Below are 6,959 nucleotides of genomic sequence, written 5' to 3'. Positions count from 1 at the left end.
CAATTTCAGGTACTCTTATCAAGGACTAAATTCCTATCAAGGGGCAAGAGGATTTATTTTCCTCTAGCCACGTGCCTTCCAATTCAGAGATTCAGTACCTATCAAGGGGTAAGAGGATTTATTTTCCTCTAGCCATGTACCTTCAAACTAAGAAGTATCCCGAATCGGAGGCTATGACCCACTGGATATGGTGAGCTTGATTCCCATCCAAAAATCAGAGCTCTCCAAACAAAGAAGCGACCAAATCATCTTTTGACGTTGCTAACTAAATTTCCAGAGATCCTTGAAAATATTTCATTTGCATTCATGACATTGCATATTTCTAACTTTATTTTCAGGTTCCGCCTCGACAATCATTCCTCTCAGATATAATCGAGCTGGAGATTCATTCTGACAAGCCTTTTTACATTTCAAAACTTCGTCAAATAACTCATCGACTTTAACGAGCAAGCATTCTCTATCAGATATGGTCTAATGTATGACCCGTTCCGGTATTTCTCAATCAGATATGGTCTAATGTATGACCCGTTCCGGTATCTTCAGTCAGATATGGTCTAATGTATGACTCGTTCTGGCATTATTCCTCAGATATGGTCCAATGTATGACTCGTTCTGACACCCTCAACAGATATGGTCCAATGTATGACTCGTTCTGACACCCTCAACAGATATGGTCTAATGTACGACTCGTTCTGCTATTCCTCTTCAGATCTGGTCTAATGTATGGCTCGTTCTGATATTCCTCTTCAGATATGGTCTAATGAATGACTCGCTCTGACATCCTTCAATATATATGATCTATTCGCCCTGAGGTCCTCCATCACATATGGTCTAATGTATGACTCGTTTCTCTCATCACGAACAATGATGTGCACAATCTGAAAGGTCGCAATGGACACAACCAATCTGTGGGGACAATTTTGATCTCTACACCAGTTCCACAACAAAGACGCAAGGTAGACGCACCCAAGCGTCAGTTCACAAAGATCAACATATCGTTGGCTCAGGCATTACAACATTTGTTGAGAGCAAACTTGATTACTGTGAGGGATCCTCCTATAAAGCCCAACACTTTCGCTCCTAGCTATAAGCCCGATGCGAGGTGCGCATATCACTCCAATAGCCTTGGACACGATACAAATAGTTGCTGGTCATTAAAAAAAACAAGATTCAAGACATGATCGATGCTGGAGAAATTGAATTCAACCATCCGAGAACTCCTGTGGTGATCACCGCTCCTATGCCTAGTCACGACAAGACTGACTAATGTCTGAAGTGGATGAACTTTTAATCATTAACTTTACTTTCATTTGCAATTTCTATTCTGTTTGTTTAAACATTCTAATCATGATAGACATTATCTGTTTTAATAATCATCATCAGTGCATTGCATATGTTTGTCTTGAATAATTTATTTCGCTATCACTAATTTAAACTGCATCTTTACTTTGCATATGTTTTATGATACTCAACTCCTGCTAAAGTTGTATGCCTTTTGAGGGAGGATGACGAAAATGATACCGCAACCTCATACAGTATGCTTTTGAGAGGACTATGCTGACGATGTACAGGCATTGTTTCAATTCCTAAACAGTGGAGATATAAGGATGATAATCCCTCGTCAACCCCTTTGAGCCTAAGGAGTAGAAGTTTCTTTTTGTACGAAAAAACCACATTTTTAACCTGGGGCAGGGTAGTTCTCAGTTAGTTTGGCTGTGCATTCTATTTTTCAACAAAGGTTTCAATCACAAGCGTTCATGCGCACACATCAAAGAAGTGTTGGAGATATCAATCAAAAGCCAATGATGGTTCATCAATCATCAAACAAAGCAGTCAATATCTTTAAAAAAAACGAAAAAACATACATACAAAGAAAAGCCTGCTAAGTCAAAAATCAAAAGACGACTTAGGCAAAAATCAAGGCATCCCGCTGACTGTAAGCTCAAAATAGACAGTTCAGGCAAAAGTTAGGGATATCAAAAAAGATGAAAAAAGAGAAGTCAATAAATTCCTGAACAACACAATGATGTGACTACCAAAAGAAAGAAGTGACTGCCATCTCAAAAGTTCTCTCTGCTTGTGAACCATCATCATTATCAAAGGTGCAAATCCAAAAGTCTCTTGGAACCCGAATGCATAAGTTGAATTAACTGAGTTTAGGACTGAAGATCATCACGAAGAAGGGTGGGTATAATTAAATTTTGAGCCTTTATCCTTTGTTTCTTAAACCGCGAACCAAGCCACGTTACAACCCTTGAAAGTCCTAATTGAAGCATGGTTAGTTCGAAAGCATACTGTCACCAAAAAGGTATCCTGACTCCTTAAGGTTTGCTACAAATGTTAAGTTGATATCCTGTTTTTTACAAACATCATGTTTTTACAAATATCACGCTTTTACATCTTTGTTTTAAGGCTTTTCAAAAAACTCAAGACAAACGTATGCATTGCATCTCATGAATTCATTATTAAACATATTCTGCTACATAATTTCAAATGTTAGCATCAGAAAGAACTTGCGCAGGGTACAACTAATGACTAAAAGTTATCCCGACAGACAAAATCACTTCAGAAGCAATGTCTCCTACGTATACAAGGGGCACGACACGTTTTCCCGATCAACCTGGGGGCAATCAGGTCGAGTTTCAAAAATCTCTCAGAAGTATCAAACAATCAGGGACATGCACCCAGGTGGGTTTTAAGCTACTTCCCGATCAGTCAGGGGCATCATACTAAGTACTAGAGGCATGTCACCCATAGTGCACATCTCATAAAGTCCGCGCGAGAAAAATATTTCCAAAGTCCCTACTAGCAATGGAAAATCTATGCAAGTCCAATTTGACATCTTGATCAATACTCAGCGGTGCATCCTAATCAAATACATGAATGGTAATTACTATAATACCAGGGGCAATATTCAAGGCATCCATGCCTTTCCACAGCTCCGATTTCACAAGATCATATCCCCACAGAGTAATCCTCAAAGAAGATATCTTTGAACATACTCGTCCCGACAAAGACATTACTCCCCAACAGAGTGTACATTTTTACTCCCAATCAGGGTACATCAAGTTACTAATCATCCCCAAGCAGAAATTATAAATCCCCAGCTAAACATCTCCAAGACAAGACCAGACGTCAAAATCACAAAGACATAGAGATTTATTTTCTCAAAAAAAAAGACAACATAAATCATATTCGCATATCATACGGCACAAACATATTCATACATCGCATACATTACCTCATAATAAATCCACAACATACAAAGTCTCTCATTTATTTTGAGGTACTCATTACATAACACATGCATCATGACATAAGAAAACTAACCTTTACTTTTCAGGATATTGATGTCTCTGTTTTCAAGAATTAAGTCGACACCTTTGACGGTTCCTTAACAACCCACTTCAGAGTTAAGTCGACACCTTTGACGGTTCCTTAACAACCTTTCAGAATTAAGTCGATACCTTTGACGGTTCCTTAATGATCTATCTCCAGAGTTAAGTCGACACCTTTGACGGTTCCTTAACAACCTTTCAGAATTAAGTCGATACCTTTGACGGTTCCTTAATAATCCATTTCAAAGTTAAGTCGACACCTTTGACGGTTCCTTAACGACCTTTCAGAATTAAGTCGATACCTTTGACGGTTCCTTAATAATCCATTTCAAAGTTAAGTCGACACCTTTGACGGTTCCTTAACGACCTTTCAGAATTAAGTCAATACCTTTGACGGTTCCTTAATGACATGCTTCGAATTTAAGTCGATACCTTTGACGGTTCCTTAAATAATCCAATTCAGGCTTGAGTCGATACCTCAGACGGTTCCTCAACATTCAAAAACTAAAAACAGAAGCTTCGCAACAATCAATACTCCAACAACTACTGGATGGCATCCTTAAAGCCCATCTCCGACAAAAGTCCCTACTTCACCTAGGGCAAATTTCTTGGTATTCTAGTGTTCAATCATCTTCCACCTTCAGATACCAACTGATGCACAAACCACTCTACATCTTCAGGTTTAAGATAATTGAACAGGGGCAGCTGTCATACCCCAAAATTTGCCCACATATATTTACGATGGCCACTTTATTACGAATAAAAGTGATGGGGCGTTTGAAAAGAATTCGGACAAGGATTTGCAGCAAAAGAACCAGAGAAGGACTCGTGAAAATTCCAAGACATATCAAACTCGGTTTGGAGGTTAGAAGCGAAGACAAAGGATTTTGCTGATCCAGATGCGCTCCCTAAAGTTCTCTGACCAACTCCAAGGCCTTTATACGCGTTGACAGGTTCTTATCTATGAGCTTATAACTCAAATTGTCCTGGTTCTTAAATTCTTCGATTCCGTTAATCCATGCATATTCTATATAATTCGATTGTATATTTGCATTCACCATAATGTACACAAGCTTTCTGGATACGTTGATTGAGTTTTAAGTGCAGATTAAGAGATCCACCATTATTAGGTTAATGAAGCTTTGAATTAGGAACTCTGGATACGCAAAAAATTGGCCGCAATTAGTGCTTCCATCGGATTCGGGACGTATCATATAGTTAATTAGAGTTACTATTCTGTGATTATTGATGATGAATTGCAGGTTTCAAGATAGAAGCTCTATGGCCACGGTTAGAAATCGTTGCCTAAAAGCATCCCGTTTCTGAAAAAAAAACCAATGAGGAAGACGATGGGCGCGCGTTGTAATATTTAAATAGGCCTTGTTATAGTATATTACATTCTTTGCGTATGTTACTAACAGCAAACAAGCATAGATCAACTGGCAAGGCGAGTAATGTATATCATCAGGAACGTGGGTTCGATTCCTGGCTACGTATTTTTTCTATTTTTCTTTCCCAGGTTCAGCAGGTTGTGTGCATGCACGCTTACGATGCACCATCAACATCAGCCTTTGGATTCCATCAAGAACATATCCAACGTCTACAAAGTGGACGGCGCACCATACACCCTCAAGGGCTCCGCCACACTGAATTACTAGCTAAGTATTTTAAGTTTTTTTTAATCTCTCCTTTTTATTTATTTAAATGTTATTTTCTCACATATATTACTTATTTAATTCAATGTAATTCTTTTAAAACATTTTTTTTAATTCAAACTTTCTTCTTTTATATAAAACAATATTATTCTAAAAAATATTATTAAATTGTTGAATTGATTTAATTAATAATAATAATTCTTATTGAATTTAAGTTAATTGTTTAATTGCTTATTTAATTATAAAAATTTTATTAATTGATCAAGATAAATATTAGGGTTAGGTAATTTAATCGAAATCTTATTTCCACCGATTTAATTAATTAGGTTGAAAACCAATAATTAATTAAATTGATTTTATTTATTCTATTAATCATGGTTAACTTGTGCCCTAATTAGGGTTGGCGTGAATTCGCCCTCCACTGAAATCTTATTCTTCTGTGCCTTTTCAGGATTGTCTTTTCAAGTACCTTCCGACAATGCACCCGATCGAACCAAAAGCTAAGTTCCGATTCAACTCTCGTTATTTATTTATTTTATATATTTAACGCAAAATTATTCTCTCCTTTTGTTTATTTTCCCCATTTTAAAATTAGGGTTTATTTTTTAATACCAATGAACTGCCTATACACTCACGCCTTGTTGTTTCTTCTTTCTTAATGGTCAGAGTCAATGCTTCAGGCAAACCTTTGCCCACCAACCCTGTCAGGGCAAATGCCAAGATAAGTACTCTTCATTCATTTACTTTTTAAATTCTTTATTCTTTTGTTTTTTAGGGTTAACCTCATTTGCCTCCGAACCGATAATGCACTCACCCCTCTGTTTATTCTTTCTTTTCCAATTTTCAGGGTTTGTCGACTGCCAAAGCTACGAGTATTGGTAACCCTAAACCCTATTTTCAATTATTACTGGTGTTAAACCTTTTGCCTTTTATTTTTATATCCCGCTGGTTTCAATTCCCCTCTCCTCCGCTGGTTGCAATTTCCCTTCCCCGTATTTGTTATATTGCGTGGTTAGTAATTCTAGGGAGTGCAAGCCTGTTAATTGAATTAGAATAACTAATTACAAGATAATCTGATTGAATTAACCACGTGATTGTTGCACACACGCACACTTTTGGGGTAACCTCTTTGTTGCCTGTTTCCTTGTTGCCTGTTGCCTTGTGTTTGTGCAGAATAGCCATGTCCCTCGAATACGAGGATACCTCAGCCATGCTGCCTCGATAAATAAAGGTCATGCGACCCTAAATGATGCTGCCTTCGATACACAAATATGACCTCGACCCTCAGAAGTTGCCTACGGAAAAGGCTGAGGTATCTTCTGGTTGCCTACGAAAAAGGCTATTCTGGTCATTCCCTTTAGACTACCTGCCTCTCTATGGCATGGGTCAGTCTTTGGGCGAACGATATCTCGATGACCCTTCAACCTCCAAACGAAAGGCTTCCTGCCCTCTTATGGCAAGGATAGACCCTTTCATTCTGAAAGGCTAAAAAGAGACCTATCATCTGAGTTTAAGGTAATTGCCCTTAATTGCCTTGCCATGCTCTATTTTCTATATTCTTTCTCAAAATTCTTCAAAAACTGGCTACGCTCATTTACGAGCTAAAGTCCACTTTTTCTTTCATCTACCTTTTTCTAAAAACAAACGAGCAAGCAAAGCAATTAAGAGCCCATGGAAAACCATGGATGCAAAGGGTGCCTTACACCTTCCCTTTGCATAAATTACCCCCCGAACTTGGATTTCTTTAAAAAGGTTTTTTTCTGTTTCTTTTAGCCTTTCCGAATTTGTTTGGATAAAATAAAAGTCGGTGGCGACTCTTGCTTACCGCGACATTTCGATTATAAAAAGTCAGTTCACCGTGTTACACACTTCTTTTGTCATTATTATCTCTCCTCACGTCACGTAACATTAAATGCCATTCATCATTTCAGTTTCTTTTTATACTCCTCAAATGTTTCTTTTCCCT

The sequence above is a fragment of the Vicia villosa genome, linkage group LG1, assembly GCF_029867415.1.
Source record: "Vicia villosa cultivar HV-30 ecotype Madison, WI linkage group LG1, Vvil1.0, whole genome shotgun sequence".
In the NCBI taxonomy this organism is placed as follows: domain Eukaryota; kingdom Viridiplantae; phylum Streptophyta; class Magnoliopsida; order Fabales; family Fabaceae; genus Vicia; species Vicia villosa.
Note: the sequence above shows the minus strand (reverse complement) of the source record.